The 17,325-nt window shown below is 47.9% G+C and overlaps 13 non-coding genes across 13 annotated transcripts; all 13 read right to left on the bottom strand.

The window, feature by feature from the left end:
• Nucleotides 1-1,556: 1,556 nt before the first annotated feature.
• trnas-aga (transfer RNA serine (anticodon AGA)) lies at nucleotides 1,557-1,638 on the bottom strand. The gene has a single exon. It is a non-coding gene; the product is annotated as a tRNA-Ser (tRNA).
• Nucleotides 1,639-2,554: 916 nt separating this feature from the next.
• On the bottom strand, nucleotides 2,555-2,627 carry trnaf-gaa (transfer RNA phenylalanine (anticodon GAA)). The gene has a single exon. It is a non-coding gene; the product is annotated as a tRNA-Phe (tRNA).
• A 1,985-nt stretch (nucleotides 2,628-4,612) lies between these two features.
• On the bottom strand, nucleotides 4,613-4,694 carry trnas-aga (transfer RNA serine (anticodon AGA)). Its single transcript has one exon. It is a non-coding gene; the product is annotated as a tRNA-Ser (tRNA).
• Nucleotides 4,695-5,611: 917 nt separating this feature from the next.
• trnaf-gaa (transfer RNA phenylalanine (anticodon GAA)) lies at nucleotides 5,612-5,684 on the bottom strand. The gene has a single exon. It is a non-coding gene; the product is annotated as a tRNA-Phe (tRNA).
• Nucleotides 5,685-6,440: 756 nt separating this feature from the next.
• trnaf-gaa (transfer RNA phenylalanine (anticodon GAA)) lies at nucleotides 6,441-6,513 on the bottom strand. Its single transcript has one exon. It is a non-coding gene; the product is annotated as a tRNA-Phe (tRNA).
• Nucleotides 6,514-8,089: 1,576 nt separating this feature from the next.
• Nucleotides 8,090-8,162, bottom strand: trnaf-gaa (transfer RNA phenylalanine (anticodon GAA)). Its single transcript has one exon. It is a non-coding gene; the product is annotated as a tRNA-Phe (tRNA).
• A 756-nt stretch (nucleotides 8,163-8,918) lies between these two features.
• trnaf-gaa (transfer RNA phenylalanine (anticodon GAA)) lies at nucleotides 8,919-8,991 on the bottom strand. Its single transcript has one exon. It is a non-coding gene; the product is annotated as a tRNA-Phe (tRNA).
• Nucleotides 8,992-9,747: 756 nt separating this feature from the next.
• trnaf-gaa (transfer RNA phenylalanine (anticodon GAA)) lies at nucleotides 9,748-9,820 on the bottom strand. The gene has a single exon. It is a non-coding gene; the product is annotated as a tRNA-Phe (tRNA).
• A 2,107-nt stretch (nucleotides 9,821-11,927) lies between these two features.
• trnas-aga (transfer RNA serine (anticodon AGA)) lies at nucleotides 11,928-12,009 on the bottom strand. Its single transcript has one exon. It is a non-coding gene; the product is annotated as a tRNA-Ser (tRNA).
• Nucleotides 12,010-12,925: 916 nt separating this feature from the next.
• On the bottom strand, nucleotides 12,926-12,998 carry trnaf-gaa (transfer RNA phenylalanine (anticodon GAA)). Its single transcript has one exon. It is a non-coding gene; the product is annotated as a tRNA-Phe (tRNA).
• A 756-nt stretch (nucleotides 12,999-13,754) lies between these two features.
• Nucleotides 13,755-13,827, bottom strand: trnaf-gaa (transfer RNA phenylalanine (anticodon GAA)). Its single transcript has one exon. It is a non-coding gene; the product is annotated as a tRNA-Phe (tRNA).
• Nucleotides 13,828-14,583: 756 nt separating this feature from the next.
• trnaf-gaa (transfer RNA phenylalanine (anticodon GAA)) lies at nucleotides 14,584-14,656 on the bottom strand. Its single transcript has one exon. It is a non-coding gene; the product is annotated as a tRNA-Phe (tRNA).
• Nucleotides 14,657-16,763: 2,107 nt separating this feature from the next.
• trnas-aga (transfer RNA serine (anticodon AGA)) lies at nucleotides 16,764-16,845 on the bottom strand. The gene has a single exon. It is a non-coding gene; the product is annotated as a tRNA-Ser (tRNA).
• Nucleotides 16,846-17,325: the final 480 nt, after the last annotated feature.

The following is a 17,325-nucleotide window of genomic DNA, read 5'->3' as shown; positions in this document are numbered from 1 at the left end:
GAAATCCCACAGCTGGCATTTTCCTGGTCATGTCCATTGTCCTCGATGGGAATGATGTGGCAGCAAAGGACTGTCAGATTGTACAACACAGCTGAGCCCTTCAAAAAGAAGTCAGTGCTCATGAAAGTCGGAGTTCATGTGAGAAGGTCCTTTCAGCAAAGGCCTTCTCAGACTATTTGCCAAGTCAAGATGTAAAGAGGGACTGTGCTGAAACCCGGGATTGAACCAGGGACCTTTATATCTTCAGTCTAACACTCTCCCAACTGAGCTATTTCAGCTGCAAAGGTGGTTCTCTGCTTTTTCCAGTGCAGGCAATTTCACCTAGATCTCTATTGTAACAGGCGTCCTTACACCATGACTGAAAAGGATTTAATTGATTCCCTGACATGTTTTTGGTCTGATGACTTCCCATGGATCGCCACCATCAGTGATGTCTTGACACCAAGAGTGCCCCCAAAACTGTACGTTGTCGGCAGTATTTGATGCACGGGGAAACCCCAATGGATTAGTTCATCGCCTTAACCACTCATCCACAACAACTTGTAACAGAGCTGGTCTAGTGTTCCGCGACCAGGACAAAAACCACATTGGACCTCTTGTAGCAGAGGTTCGACCAACTGTTGTACCCTTCTCTCCAGCACCCTGGAATAGACTTTCCCAGGGAGGCTGAGGAGTGTGTTGCTTTGTCCGGCTCCTTTTGAGTGTCCGCTGTTGTCAGCGAACAGTTTTTTTCCTGATCAGGGCACCACTTTAGGTTGTGTGGATGATTGGTCTTCAGCGCCAGATTAAGACTCTTTTCTCTCAGAAGGCACTGCTTGAAATCCCACAGCTGACATTTTCCTGGTCATGTCCATTGTCTTCGACTGGAATGATGTGGCAGCAAAGGACTGTCAGATTGTACAACACAGCTGAGCCCTTCAAGAAGAAGTCAGTGCTCATGAGAGTCAGAGTTCATGTGAGAAGGTCCTTTCAGCAAAGGCCAGGATTTGAACTTGTGAGTGGTATTGCAGCTCACGGTTTTGGGTGATCTCACATGAATTCCCATGAATCCCCTGACATGTTTTTGGTCTGATGACTTCCCCTGGGAAAGTCTATTCCAGGGTGCTGGGATCTCACATGAATTCCCATGAATCCCCTGACACGTTTTTGGTCTGATGACTTCCCATGGATCGCCACCATCAGTGATGTCTTGACACCAAGAGTGCCCCCAAAACTGTACGTTGTCGGCAGGATTTGATGTGCGGGGAAACCCCAATGGATTAGTTCATCGAGTCCTTTCAGCAAAGGCCTTCTCAAACTATTTGCCAAGTCAGGACGTAAAGAGGGACTGTGCTGAAACCCGGGACCTTTAGATCTTCAGTCTAATGCTCTCCCAACTGAGCTATTTCAGCTGCGAAGGTGGTTCTCTGCTTTTTCCATCTCTATTGTGACAGGTGTCCTTACACCATGACTGAAAAGGATTTAATTGATTCCCTGACATGTTTTTGGTCTGAGGATTTGCCATGGATCGCCACCGTCAGTGAAGTCTTGGCACCACGAGTGGCCCCAAAACTGCACGTTGTCGGCAGGATTTGAACCTGCGCGGGGAACCCCCAATGGATTTCTAGTCCACCGCCTTAACCACTCGGCCACAACAACTTGCAAAGAACCGTACCGATTATACCGTTATTTTTCAGTTGAAATGCAAGGGACCTTCAGTCAGCAACCATGAAATCCAGGCAATTTCCTAACCACTCGGCCACAACAAATTGTCACAGATGCAGAACCTCACAGATTCTGCCGTTGTATATCAGTCGAAATGCAATAGAAAGTGTTTGCCAATTTTATGAGCAACCATGAGACTTGACAACTTGTGAGTGGTATTGCAGCTCACGGTTTTGGGGGATCTCACATGAATTCCCATGAATCCCCTGACACGTTTTCGGTCTGATGACTCCCCATGCATCGCCACCATCAGTGATGTCTTGACACCAAGAGTGCCCCCAAAACTGTATGTTGTCGGCAGGATTTGATGCACGGGGAAACCCCAATGGATTAGTTCATCGCCTTAACCACTCAGCCACAACAACTTGTCACAGAACTGGTCTAGTGTTCCGCGACCAGGACAAAAACCACATTGGACCTCTTGTAGCAGAGGTTCGACCAACAGTTGTACCCTTCTCTCCAGCACCCTGGAATAGACTTTCCCAGGGAGGCTGAGGAGTGTGTTGCTTTGTCCAGCTCCTTTTGAGTGTCCTCCATTGTCAGCGAACCTCACAAGGTCACAGTTTTTTCCTGAACAGGGCACCACTTTAGGTTGTGTGGATGATTGGTCTTCAGCGCCAGATTAAGACTCTTTTCTCTCAGAAGGCACTGCTTGAAATCCCACAGCTGGCATTTTCCTGGTCATGTCCATTGTCCTCGATGTGGCAGCAAAGGACTGTCAGATTGTACAACACAGCTGAGCCCTTCAAAAAGAAGTCAGTGCTCATGAAAGTCGGAGTTCATGTGAGAAGGTCCTTTCAGCAAAGGCCTTCTCAGACTATTAGCCAAGTCAGGACGTAAAGAGGGACTGTGCTGAAACCCGGGATTGAACCAGGGACCTTTAGATCTTCAGTCTAACGCTCTCCCAACTGAGCTATTTCAGCGGCGAAGGTGGTTCTCTCCTTTTTCTCTCCCTGTCTTGACACCAAGAGTGCCCCCAAAACTGTACGTTGTCGGCAGTATTTGATGCACGGGGAAACCCCAATGGATTAGTTCATCGCCTTAACCACTCATCCACAACAACTTGTAACAGAGCTGGTCTAGTGTTCCGCGACCAGGACAAAAACCACATTGGACCTCTTGTAGCAGAGGTTCGACCAACAGTTGTACCCTTCTCTCCAGCACCCTGGAATAGACTTTCCCAGGGAGGCTGAGGAGTGTGTTGCTTTGTCCAGCTCCTTTTGAGTGTCCTCCATTGTCAGCGAACCTCACAAGGTCACAGTATTTTCCTGAACAGGGCACCACTTTAGGTTGTGTGGATGATTGGTCTTCAGCGCCAGATTAAGACTCTTTTCTCTCAGAAGGCACTGCTTGAAATCCCACAGCTGGCATTTTCCTGGTCATGTCCATTGTCCTCGATGGGAATGATGTGGCAGCAAAGGACTGTCAGATTGTACAACACAGCTGAGCCCTTCAAAAAGAAGTCAGTGCTCATGAAAGTCGGAGTTCATGTGAGAAGGTCCTTTCAGCAAAGGCCTTCTCAGACTATTTGCCAAGTCAGGATGTAAAGAGGGACTGTGCTGAAACCCGGGATTGAACCAGGGACCTTTATATCTTCAGTCTAACACTCTCCCAACTGAGCTATTTCAGCTGCAAAGGTGGTTCTCTGCTTTTTCCAGTGCAGGCAATTTCACCTAGATCTCTATTGTAACAGGCGTCCTTACACCATGACTGAAAAGGATTTAATTGATTCCCTGACATGTTTTTGGTCTGATGACTTCCCATGGATCGCCACCATCAGTGATGTCTTGACACCAAGAGTGCCCCCAAAACTGTACGTTGTCGGCAGTATTTGATGCACGGGGAAACCCCAATGGATTAGTTCATCGCCTTAACCACTCATCCACAACAACTTGTAACAGAGCTGGTCTAGTGTTCCGCGACCAGGACAAAAACCACATTGGACCTCTTGTAGCAGAGGTTCGACCAACTGTTGTACCCTTCTCTCCAGCACCCTGGAATAGACTTTCCCAGGGAGGCTGAGGAGTGTGTTGCTTTGTCCGGCTCCTTTTGAGTGTCCGCTGTTGTCAGCGAACAGTTTTTTTCCTGATCAGGGCACCACTTTAGGTTGTGTGGATGATTGGTCTTCAGCGCCAGATTAAGACTCTTTTCTCTCAGAAGGCACTGCTTGAAATCCCACAGCTGACATTTTCCTGGTCATGTCCATTGTCTTCGACTGGAATGATGTGGCAGCAAAGGACTGTCAGATTGTACAACACAGCTGAGCCCTTCAAGAAGAAGTCAGTGCTCATGAGAGTCAGAGTTCATGTGAGAAGGTCCTTTCAGCAAAGGCCAGGATTTGAACTTGTGAGTGGTATTGCAGCTCACGGTTTTGGGTGATCTCACATGAATTCCCATGAATCCCCTGACATGTTTTTGGTCTGATGACTTCCCCTGGGAAAGTCTATTCCAGGGTGCTGGGATCTCACATGAATTCCCATGAATCCCCTGACACGTTTTTGGTCTGATGACTTCCCATGGATCGCCACCATCAGTGATGTCTTGACACCAAGAGTGCCCCCAAAACTGTACGTTGTCGGCAGGATTTGATGTGCGGGGAAACCCCAATGGATTAGTTCATCGAGTCCTTTCAGCAAAGGCCTTCTCAAACTATTTGCCAAGTCAGGACGTAAAGAGGGACTGTGCTGAAACCCGGGACCTTTAGATCTTCAGTCTAATGCTCTCCCAACTGAGCTATTTCAGCTGCGAAGGTGGTTCTCTGCTTTTTCCATCTCTATTGTAACAGGTGTCCTTACACCATGACTGAAAAGGATTTAATTGATTCCCTGACATGTTTTTGGTCTGAGGATTTGCCATGGATCGCCACCGTCAGTGAAGTCTTGGCACCACGAGTGGCCCCAAAACTGCACGTTGTCGGCAGGATTTGAACCTGCGCGGGGAACCCCCAATGGATTTCTAGTCCACCGCCTTAACCACTCGGCCACAACAACTTGCAAAGAACCGTACCGATTATACCGTTATTTTTCAGTTGAAATGCAAGGGACCTTCAGTCAGCAACCATGAAGATCCAGGCAATTTCCTAACCACTCGGCCACAACAAATTGTCACAGATGCAGAACCTCACAGATTCTGCCGTTGTATATCAGTCGAAATGCAATAGAAAGTGTTTGCCAATTTTATGAGCAACCATGAGACTTGACAACTTGTGAGTGGTATTGCAGCTCACGGTTTTGGGGGATCTCACATGAATTCCCATGAATCCCCTGACACGTTTTCGGTCTGATGACTCCCCATGCATCGCCACCATCAGTGATGTCTTGACACCAAGAGTGCCCCCAAAACTGTATGTTGTCGGCAGGATTTGATGCACGGGGAAACCCCAATGGATTAGTTCATCGCCTTAACCACTCAGCCACAACAACTTGTCACAGAACTGGTCTAGTGTTCCGCGACCAGGACAAAAACCACATTGGACCTCTTGTAGCAGAGGTTCGACCAACAGTTGTACCCTTCTCTCCAGCACCCTGGAATAGACTTTCCCAGGGAGGCTGAGGAGTGTGTTGCTTTGTCCAGCTCCTTTTGAGTGTCCTCCATTGTCAGCGAACCTCACAAGGTCACAGTTTTTTCCTGAACAGGGCACCACTTTAGGTTGTGTGGATGATTGGTCTTCAGCGCCAGATTAAGACTCTTTTCTCTCAGAAGGCACTGCTTGAAATCCCACAGCTGGCATTTTCCTGGTCATGTCCATTGTCCTCGATGTGGCAGCAAAGGACTGTCAGATTGTACAACACAGCTGAGCCCTTCAAAAAGAAGTCAGTGCTCATGAAAGTCGGAGTTCATGTGAGAAGGTCCTTTCAGCAAAGGCCTTCTCAGACTATTAGCCAAGTCAGGACGTAAAGAGGGACTGTGCTGAAACCCGGGATTGAACCAGGGACCTTTAGATCTTCAGTCTAACGCTCTCCCAACTGAGCTATTTCAGCGGCGAAGGTGGTTCTCTCCTTTTTCGAGTGCAGGCAATTTCACCTAGATCTCTATTGTAACAGGCGTCCTTATACCATGACTGAAAAGGATTTAATTGATTCCCTGACATGTTTTTGGTCTGATGACTTCCCATGGATCGCCACCATCAGTGATGTCTTGACACCAAGAGTGCCCCCAAAACTGTACGTTGTCGGCAGTATTTGATGCACGGGGAAACCCCAATGGATTAGTTCATCGCCTTAACCACTCATCCACAGCAACTTGTAACAGAGCTGGTCTAGTGTTCCGCGACCAGGACAAAAACCACATTGGACCTCTTGTAGCAGAGGTTCGACCAACAGTTGTACCCTTCTCTCCAGCACCCTGGAATAGACTTTCCCAGGGAGGCTGATGAGTGTGTTGCTTTGTCCAGCTCCTTTTGAGTGTCCTCCATTGTCAGCGAACCTCACAAGGTCACAGTTTTTTCCTGAACAGGGCACCACTTTAGGTTGTGTGGATGATTGGTCTTCAGCGCCAGATTAAGACTCTTTTCTCTCAGAAGGCACTTCTTGAAATCCCACAGCTGGCATTTTCCTGGTCATGTCCATTGTCCTCGATGGGAATGATGTGGCAGCAAAGGACTGTCAGATTGTACAACACAGCTGAGCCCTTCAAAAAGAAGTCAGTGCTCATGAAAGTCGGAGTTCATGTGAGAAGGTCCTTTCAGCAAAGGCCTTCTCAGACTATTTGCCAAGTCAGGATGTAAAGAGGGACTGTGCTGAAACCCGGAATTGAACCAGGGACCTTTAGATCTTCAGTCTAACGCTCTCCCAACTGAGCTATTTCAGCTGCGAAGGTGGTTCTCTGCTTTTTCTAGTGCAGGCAATTTCACCTAGAGCTCTATTGTAACAGGCGTCCTTACACCATGACTGAAAAGGATTTAATGGATTCCCTGACATGTTTTTGGTCTGATGACTTCCCATGGATCGCCACCATCAGTGATGTCTTGACACCAAGAGTGCCCCCAAAACTGTACGTTGTCGGCAGTATTTGATGCACGGGGAAACCCCAATGGATTAGTTCATCGCCTTAACCACTCATCCACAACAACTTGTAACAGAGCTGGTCTAGTGTTCCGCGACCAGGACAAAAACCACATTGGACCTCTTGTAGCAGAGGTTCGACCAACAGTTGTACCCTTCTCTCCAGCACCCTGGAATAGACTTTCCCAGGGAGGCTGAGGAGTGTGTTGCTTTGTCCAGCTCCTTTTGAGTGTCCTCCATTGTCAGCGAACCTCACAAGGTCACAGTATTTTCCTGAACAGGGCACCACTTTAGGTTGTGTGGATGATTGGTCTTCAGCGCCAGATTAAGACTCTTTTCTCTCAGAAGGCACTGCTTGAAATCCCACAGCTGGCATTTTCCTGGTCATGTCCATTGTCCTCGATGGGAATGATGTGGCAGCAAAGGACTGTCAGATTGTACAACACAGCTGAGCCCTTCAAAAAGAAGTCAGTGCTCATGAAAGTCGGAGTTCATGTGAGAAGGTCCTTTCAGCAAAGGCCTTCTCAGACTATTTGCCAAGTCAGGATGTAAAGAGGGACTGTGCTGAAACCCGGGATTGAACCAGGGACCTTTATATCTTCAGTCTAACACTCTCCCAACTGAGCTATTTCAGCTGCAAAGGTGGTTCTCTGCTTTTTCCAGTGCAGGCAATTTCACCTAGATCTCTATTGTAACAGGCGTCCTTATACCATGACTGAAAAGGATTTAATTGATTCCCTGACATGTTTTTGGTCTGATGACTTCCCATGGATCGCCACCATCAGTGATGTCTTGACACCAAGAGTGCCCCCAAAACTGTACGTTGTCGGCAGTATTTGATGCACGGGGAAACCCCAATGGATTAGTTCATCGCCTTAACCACTCATCCACAACAACTTGTAACAGAGCTGGTCTAGTGTTCCGCGACCAGGACAAAAACCACATTGGACCTCTTGTAGCAGAGGTTCGACCAACAGTTGTACCCTTCTCTCCAGCACCCTGGAATAGACTTTCCCAGGGAGGCTGAGGAGTGTGTTGCTTTGTCCAGCTCCTTTTGAGTGTCCTCCATTGTCAGCGAACCTCACAAGGTCACAGTTTTTTCCTGAACAGGGCACCACTTTAGGTTGTGTGGATGATTGGTCTTCAGCGCCAGATTAAGACTCTTTTCTCTCAGAAGGCACTGCTTGAAATCCCACAGCTGGCATTTTCCTGGTCATGTCCATTGTCCTCGATGTGGCAGCAAAGGACTGTCAGATTGTACAACACAGCTGAGCCCTTCAAAAAGAAGTCAGTGCTCATGAAAGTCGGAGTTCATGTGAGAAGGTCCTTTCAGCAAAGGCCTTCTCAGACTATTAGCCAAGTCAGGACGTAAAGAGGGACTGTGCTGAAACCCGGGATTGAACCAGGGACCTTTAGATCTTCAGTCTAACGCTCTCCCAACTGAGCTATTTCAGCGGCGAAGGTGGTTCTCTCCTTTTTCGAGTGCAGGCAATTTCACCTAGATCTCTATTGTAACAGGCGTCCTTATACCATGACTGAAAAGGATTTAATTGATTCCCTGACATGTTTTTGGTCTGATGACTTCCCATGGATCGCCACCATCAGTGATGTCTTGACACCAAGAGTGCCCCCAAAACTGTACGTTGTCGGCAGTATTTGATGCACGGGGAAACCCCAATGGATTAGTTCATCGCCTTAACCACTCATCCACAGCAACTTGTAACAGAGCTGGTCTAGTGTTCCGCGACCAGGACAAAAACCACATTGGACCTCTTGTAGCAGAGGTTCGACCAACAGTTGTACCCTTCTCTCCAGCACCCTGGAATAGACTTTCCCAGGGAGGCTGATGAGTGTGTTGCTTTGTCCAGCTCCTTTTGAGTGTCCTCCATTGTCAGCGAACCTCACAAGGTCACAGTTTTTTCCTGAACAGGGCACCACTTTCGGTTGTGTGGATGATTGGTCTTCAGCGCCAGATTAAGACTCTTTTCTCTCAGAAGGCACTTCTTGAAATCCCACAGCTGGCATTTTCCTGGTCATGTCCATTGTCCTCGATGGGAATGATGTGGCAGCAAAGGACTGTCAGATTGTACAACACAGCTGAGCCCTTCAAAAAGAAGTCAGTGCTCATGAAAGTCGGAGTTCATGTGAGAAGGTCCTTTCAGCAAAGGCCTTCTCAGACTATTTGCCAAGTCAGGATGTAAAGAGGGACTGTGCTGAAACCCGGAATTGAACCAGGGACCTTTAGATCTTCAGTCTAACGCTCTCCCAACTGAGCTATTTCAGCTGCGAAGGTGGTTCTCTGCTTTTTCTAGTGCAGGCAATTTCACCTAGAGCTCTATTGTAACAGGCGTCCTTACACCATGACTGAAAAGGATTTAATGGATTCCCTGACATGTTTTTGGTCTGATGACTTCCCATGGATCGCCACCATCAGTGATGTCTTGACACCAAGAGTGCCCCCAAAACTGTACGTTGTCGGCAGTATTTGATGCACGGGGAAACCCCAATGGATTAGTTCATCGCCTTAACCACTCATCCACAGCAACTTGTAACAGAGCTGGTCTAGTGTTCCGCGACCAGGACAAAAACCACATTGGACCTCTTGTAGCAGAGGTTCGACCAACAGTTGTACCCTTCTCTCCAGCACCCTGGAATAGACTTTCCCAGGGAGGCTGATGAGTGTGTTGCTTTGTCCAGCTCCTTTTGAGTGTCCTCCATTGTCAGCGAACCTCACAAGGTCACAGTTTTTTCCTGAACAGGGCACCACTTTAGGTTGTGTGGATGATTGGTCTTCAGCGCCAGATTAAGACTCTTTTCTCTCAGAAGGCACTTCTTGAAATCCCACAGCTGGCATTTTCCTGGTCATGTCCATTGTCCTCGATGGGAATGATTTGGCAGCAAAGGACTGTCAGATTGTACAACACAGCTGAGCCCTTCAAAAAGAAGTCAGTGCTCATGAAAGTCGGAGTTCATGTGAGAAGGTCCTTTCAGCAAAGGCCTTCTCAGACTATTTGCCAAGTCAGGATGTAAAGAGGGACTGTGCTGAAACCCGGAATTGAACCAGGGACCTTTAGATCTTCAGTCTAACGCTCTCCCAACTGAGCTATTTCAGCTGCGAAGGTGGTTCTCTGCTTTTTCTAGTGCAGGCAATTTCACCTAGAGCTCTATTGTAACAGGCGTCCTTACACCATGACTGAAAAGGATTTAATGGATTCCCTGACATGTTTTTGGTCTGATGACTTCCCATGGATCGCCACCATCAGTGATGTCTTGACACCAAGAGTGCCCCCAAAACTGTACGTTGTCGGCAGTATTTGATGCACGGGGAAACCCCAATGGATTAGTTCATCGCCTTAACCACTCATCCACAACAACTTGTAACAGAGCTGGTCTAGTGTTCCGCGACCAGGACAAAAACCACATTGGACCTCTTGTAGCAGAGGTTCGACCAACAGTTGTACCCTTCTCTCCAGCACCCTGGAATAGACTTTCCCAGGGAGGCTGAGGAGTGTGTTGCTTTGTCCAGCTCCTTTTGAGTGTCCTCCATTGTCAGCGAACCTCACAAGGTCACAGTATTTTCCTGAACAGGGCACCACTTTAGGTTGTGTGGATGATTGGTCTTCAGCGCCAGATTAAGACTCTTTTCTCTCAGAAGGCACTGCTTGAAATCCCACAGCTGGCATTTTCCTGGTCATGTCCATTGTCCTCGATGGGAATGATGTGGCAGCAAAGGACTGTCAGATTGTACAACACAGCTGAGCCCTTCAAAAAGAAGTCAGTGCTCATGAAAGTCGGAGTTCATGTGAGAAGGTCCTTTCAGCAAAGGCCTTCTCAGACTATTTGCCAAGTCAGGATGTAAAGAGGTACTGTGCTGAAACCCGGGATTGAACCAGGGACCTTTATATCTTCAGTCTAACACTCTCCCAACTGAGCTATTTCAGCTGCAAAGGTGGTTCTCTGCTTTTTCCAGTGCAGGCAATTTCACCTAGATCTCTATTGTAACAGGCGTCCTTACACCATGACTGAAAAGGATTTAATTGATTCCCTGACATGTTTTTGGTCTGATGACTTCCCATGGATCGCCACCATCAGTGATGTCTTGACACCAAGAGTGCCCCCAAAACTGTACGTTGTCGGCAGTATTTGATGCACGGGGAAACCCCAATGGATTAGTTCATCGCCTTAACCACTCATCCACAACAACTTGTAACAGAGCTGGTCTAGTGTTCCGCGACCAGGACAAAAACCACATTGGACCTCTTGTAGCAGAGGTTCGACCAACTGTTGTACCCTTCTCTCCAGCACCCTGGAATAGACTTTCCCAGGGAGGCTGAGGAGTGTGTTGCTTTGTCCGGCTCCTTTTGAGTGTCCGCTGTTGTCAGCGAACAGTTTTTTTCCTGATCAGGGCACCACTTTAGGTTGTGTGGATGATTGGTCTTCAGCGCCAGATTAAGACTCTTTTCTCTCAGAAGGCACTGCTTGAAATCCCACAGCTGACATTTTCCTGGTCATGTCCATTGTCTTCGACTGGAATGATGTGGCAGCAAAGGACTGTCAGATTGTACAACACAGCTGAGCCCTTCAAGAAGAAGTCAGTGCTCATGAGAGTCAGAGTTCATGTGAGAAGGTCCTTTCAGCAAAGGCCAGGATTTGAACTTGTGAGTGGTATTGCAGCTCACGGTTTTGGGTGATCTCACATGAATTCCCATGAATCCCCTGACATGTTTTTGGTCTGATGACTTCCCCTGGGAAAGTCTATTCCAGGGTGCTGGGATCTCACATGAATTCCCATGAATCCCCTGACACGTTTTTGGTCTGATGACTTCCCATGGATCGCCACCATCAGTGATGTCTTGACACCAAGAGTGCCCCCAAAACTGTACGTTGTCGGCAGGATTTGATGTGCGGGGAAACCCCAATGGATTAGTTCATCGAGTCCTTTCAGCAAAGGCCTTCTCAAACTATTTGCCAAGTCAGGACGTAAAGAGGGACTGTGCTGAAACCCGGGACCTTTAGATCTTCAGTCTAATGCTCTCCCAACTGAGCTATTTCAGCTGCGAAGGTGGTTCTCTGCTTTTTCCATCTCTATTGTAACAGGTGTCCTTACACCATGACTGAAAAGGATTTAATTGATTCCCTGACATGTTTTTGGTCTGAGGATTTGCCATGGATCGCCACCGTCAGTGAAGTCTTGGCACCACGAGTGGCCCCAAAACTGCACGTTGTCGGCAGGATTTGAACCTGCGCGGGGAACCCCCAATGGATTTCTAGTCCACCGCCTTAACCACTCGGCCACAACAACTTGCAAAGAACCGTACCGATTATACCGTTATTTTTCAGTTGAAATGCAAGGGACCTTCAGTCAGCAACCATGAAATCCAGGCAATTTCCTAACCACTCGGCCACAACAAATTGTCACAGATGCAGAACCTCACAGATTCTGCCGTTGTATATCAGTCGAAATGCAATAGAAAGTGTTTGCCAATTTTATGAGCAACCATGAGACTTGACAACTTGTGAGTGGTATTGCAGCTCACGGTTTTGGGGGATCTCACATGAATTCCCATGAATCCCCTGACACGTTTTCGGTCTGATGACTCCCCATGCATCGCCACCATCAGTGATGTCTTGACACCAAGAGTGCCCCCAAAACTGTATGTTGTCGGCAGTATTTGATGCACGGGGAAACCCCAATGGATTAGTTCATCGCCTTAACCACTCATCCACAACAACTTGTAACAGAGCTGGTCTAGTGTTCCGCGACCAGGACAAAAACCACATTGGACCTCTTGTAGCAGAGGTTCGACCAACAGTTGTACCCTTCTCTCCAGCACCCTGGAATAGACTTTCCCAGGGAGGCTGAGGAGTGTGTTGCTTTGTCCAGCTCCTTTTGAGTGTCCTCCATTGTCAGCGAACCTCACAAGGTCACAGTTTTTTCCTGAACAGGGCACCACTTTAGGTTGTGTGGATGATTGGTCTTCAGCGCCAGATTAAGACTCTTTTCTCTCAGAAGGCACTGCTTGAAATCCCACAGCTGGCATTTTCCTGGTCATGTCCATTGTCCTCGATGTGGCAGCAAAGGACTGTCAGATTGTACAACACAGCTGAGCCCTTCAAAAAGAAGTCAGTGCTCATGAAAGTCGGAGTTCATGTGAGAAGGTCCTTTCAGCAAAGGCCTTCTCAGACTATTAGCCAAGTCAGGACGTAAAGAGGGACTGTGCTGAAACCCGGGATTGAACCAGGGACCTTTAGATCTTCAGTCTAACGCTCTCCCAACTGAGCTATTTCAGCGGCGAAGGTGGTTCTCTCCTTTTTCGAGTGCAGGCAATTTCACCTAGATCTCTATTGTAACAGGCGTCCTTATACCATGACTGAAAAGGATTTAATTGATTCCCTGACATGTTTTTGGTCTGATGACTTCCCATGGATCGCCACCATCAGTGATGTCTTGACACCAAGAGTGCCCCCAAAACTGTACGTTGTCGGCAGTATTTGATGCACGGGGAAACCCCAATGGATTAGTTCATCGCCTTAACCACTCATCCACAGCAACTTGTAACAGAGCTGGTCTAGTGTTCCGCGACCAGGACAAAAACCACATTGGACCTCTTGTAGCAGAGGTTCGACCAACAGTTGTACCCTTCTCTCCAGCACCCTGGAATAGACTTTCCCAGGGAGGCTGATGAGTGTGTTGCTTTGTCCAGCTCCTTTTGAGTGTCCTCCATTGTCAGCGAACCTCACAAGGTCACAGTTTTTTCCTGAACAGGGCACCACTTTAGGTTGTGTGGATGATTGGTCTTCAGCGCCAGATTAAGACTCTTTTCTCTCAGAAGGCACTTCTTGAAATCCCACAGCTGGCATTTTCCTGGTCATGTCCATTGTCCTCGATGGGAATGATGTGGCAGCAAAGGACTGTCAGATTGTACAACACAGCTGAGCCCTTCAAAAAGAAGTCAGTGCTCATGAAAGTCGGAGTTCATGTGAGAAGGTCCTTTCAGCAAAGGCCTTCTCAGACTATTTGCCAAGTCAGGATGTAAAGAGGGACTGTGCTGAAACCCGGAATTGAACCAGGGACCTTTAGATCTTCAGTCTAACGCTCTCCCAACTGAGCTATTTCAGCTGCGAAGGTGGTTCTCTGCTTTTTCTAGTGCAGGCAATTTCACCTAGAGCTCTATTGTAACAGGCGTCCTTACACCATGACTGAAAAGGATTTAATGGATTCCCTGACATGTTTTTGGTCTGATGACTTCCCATGGATCGCCACCATCAGTGATGTCTTGACACCAAGAGTGCCCCCAAAACTGTACGTTGTCGGCAGTATTTGATGCACGGGGAAACCCCAATGGATTAGTTCATCGCCTTAACCACTCATCCACAGCAACTTGTAACAGAGCTGGTCTAGTGTTCCGCGACCAGGACAAAAACCACATTGGACCTCTTGTAGCAGAGGTTCGACCAACAGTTGTACCCTTCTCTCCAGCACCCTGGAATAGACTTTCCCAGGGAGGCTGATGAGTGTGTTGCTTTGTCCAGCTCCTTTTGAGTGTCCTCCATTGTCAGCGAACCTCACAAGGTCACAGTTTTTTCCTGAACAGGGCACCACTTTAGGTTGTGTGGATGATTGGTCTTCAGCGCCAGATTAAGACTCTTTTCTCTCAGAAGGCACTTCTTGAAATCCCACAGCTGGCATTTTCCTGGTCATGTCCATTGTCCTCGATGGGAATGATTTGGCAGCAAAGGACTGTCAGATTGTACAACACAGCTGAGCCCTTCAAAAAGAAGTCAGTGCTCATGAAAGTCGGAGTTCATGTGAGAAGGTCCTTTCAGCAAAGGCCTTCTCAGACTATTTGCCAAGTCAGGATGTAAAGAGGGACTGTGCTGAAACCCGGAATTGAACCAGGGACCTTTAGATCTTCAGTCTAACGCTCTCCCAACTGAGCTATTTCAGCTGCGAAGGTGGTTCTCTGCTTTTTCTAGTGCAGGCAATTTCACCTAGAGCTCTATTGTAACAGGCGTCCTTACACCATGACTGAAAAGGATTTAATGGATTCCCTGACATGTTTTTGGTCTGATGACTTCCCATGGATCGCCACCATCAGTGATGTCTTGACACCAAGAGTGCCCCCAAAACTGTACGTTGTCGGCAGTATTTGATGCACGGGGAAACCCCAATGGATTAGTTCATCGCCTTAACCACTCATCCACAACAACTTGTAACAGAGCTGGTCTAGTGTTCCGCGACCAGGACAAAAACCACATTGGACCTCTTGTAGCAGAGGTTCGACCAACAGTTGTACCCTTCTCTCCAGCACCCTGGAATAGACTTTCCCAGGGAGGCTGAGGAGTGTGTTGCTTTGTCCAGCTCCTTTTGAGTGTCCTCCATTGTCAGCGAACCTCACAAGGTCACAGTATTTTCCTGAACAGGGCACCACTTTAGGTTGTGTGGATGATTGGTCTTCAGCGCCAGATTAAGACTCTTTTCTCTCAGAAGGCACTGCTTGAAATCCCACAGCTGGCATTTTCCTGGTCATGTCCATTGTCCTCGATGGGAATGATGTGGCAGCAAAGGACTGTCAGATTGTACAACACAGCTGAGCCCTTCAAAAAGAAGTCAGTGCTCATGAAAGTCGGAGTTCATGTGAGAAGGTCCTTTCAGCAAAGGCCTTCTCAGACTATTTGCCAAGTCAGGATGTAAAGAGGGACTGTGCTGAAACCCGGGATTGAACCAGGGACCTTTATATCTTCAGTCTAACACTCTCCCAACTGAGCTATTTCAGCTGCAAAGGTGGTTCTCTGCTTTTTCCAGTGCAGGCAATTTCACCTAGATCTCTATTGTAACAGGCGTCCTTACACCATGACTGAAAAGGATTTAATTGATTCCCTGACATGTTTTTGGTCTGATGACTTCCCATGGATCGCCACCATCAGTGATGTCTTGACACCAAGAGTGCCCCCAAAACTGTACGTTGTCGGCAGTATTTGATGCACGGGGAAACCCCAATGGATTAGTTCATCGCCTTAACCACTCATCCACAACAACTTGTAACAGAGCTGGTCTAGTGTTCCGCGACCAGGACAAAAACCACATTGGACCTCTTGTAGCAGAGGTTCGACCAACTGTTGTACCCTTCTCTCCAGCACCCTGGAATAGACTTTCCCAGGGAGGCTGAGGAGTGTGTTGCTTTGTCCGGCTCCTTTTGAGTGTCCGCTGTTGTCAGCGAACAGTTTTTTTCCTGATCAGGGCACCACTTTAGGTTGTGTGGATGATTGGTCTTCAGCGCCAGATTAAGACTCTTTTCTCTCAGAAGGCACTGCTTGAAATCCCACAGCTGACATTTTCCTGGTCATGTCCATTGTCTTCGACTGGAATGATGTGGCAGCAAAGGACTGTCAGATTGTACAACACAGCTGAGCCCTTCAAGAAGAAGTCAGTGCTCATGAGAGTCAGAGTTCATGTGAGAAGGTCCTTTCAGCAAAGGCCAGGATTTGAACTTGTGAGTGGTATTGCAGCTCACGGTTTTGGGTGATCTCACATGAATTCCCATGAATCCCCTGACATGTTTTTGGTCTGATGACTTCCCCTGGGAAAGTCTATTCCAGGGTGCTGGGATCTCACATGAATTCCCATGAATCCCCTGACACGTTTTTGGTCTGATGACTTCCCATGGATCGCCACCATCAGTGATGTCTTGACACCAAGAGTGCCCCCAAAACTGTACGTTGTCGGCAGGATTTGATGTGCGGGGAAACCCCAATGGATTAGTTCATCGAGTCCTTTCAGCAAAGGCCTTCTCAAACTATTTGCCAAGTCAGGACGTAAAGAGGGACTGTGCTGAAACCCGGGACCTTTAGATCTTCAGTCTAATGCTCTCCCAACTGAGCTATTTCAGCTGCGAAGGTGGTTCTCTGCTTTTTCCATCTCTATTGTAACAGGTGTCCTTACACCATGACTGAAAAGGATTTAATTGATTCCCTGACATGTTTTTGGTCTGAGGATTTGCCATGGATCGCCACCGTCAGTGAAGTCTTGGCACCACGAGTGGCCCCAAAACTGCACGTTGTCGGCAGGATTTGAACCTGCGCGGGGAACCCCCAATGGATTTCTAGTCCACCGCCTTAACCACTCGGCCACAACAACTTGCAAAGAACCGTACCGATTATACCGTTATTTTTCAGTTGAAATGCAAGGGACCTTCAGTCAGCAACCATGAAGATCCAGGCAATTTCCTAACCACTCGGCCACAACAAATTGTCACAGATGCAGAACCTCACAGATTCTGCCGTTGTATATCAGTCGAAATGCAATAGAAAGTGTTTGCCAATTTTATGAGCAACCATGAGACTTGACAACTTGTGAGTGGTATTGCAGCTCACGGTTTTGGGGGATCTCACATGAATTCCCATGAATCCCCTGACACGTTTTCGGTCTGATGACTCCCCATGCATCGCCACCATCAGTGATGTCTTGACACCAAGAGTGCCCCCAAAACTGTATGTTGTCGGCAGGATTTGATGCACGGGGAAACCCCAATGGATTAGTTCATCGCCTTAACCACTCAGCCACAACAACTTGTCACAGAACTGGTCTAGTGTTCCGCGACCAGGACAAAAACCACAT

This window comes from Doryrhamphus excisus, linkage group LG11 (genome assembly GCF_037039965.1).
Source record: "Doryrhamphus excisus strain RoL-2023G ecotype Guam linkage group LG11, RoL_Dexc_Guam_v1.1, whole genome shotgun sequence".
In the NCBI taxonomy this organism is placed as follows: domain Eukaryota; kingdom Metazoa; phylum Chordata; class Actinopteri; order Syngnathiformes; family Syngnathidae; genus Doryrhamphus; species Doryrhamphus excisus.
This window is presented reverse-complemented; position numbering and strand designations above follow the sequence as displayed.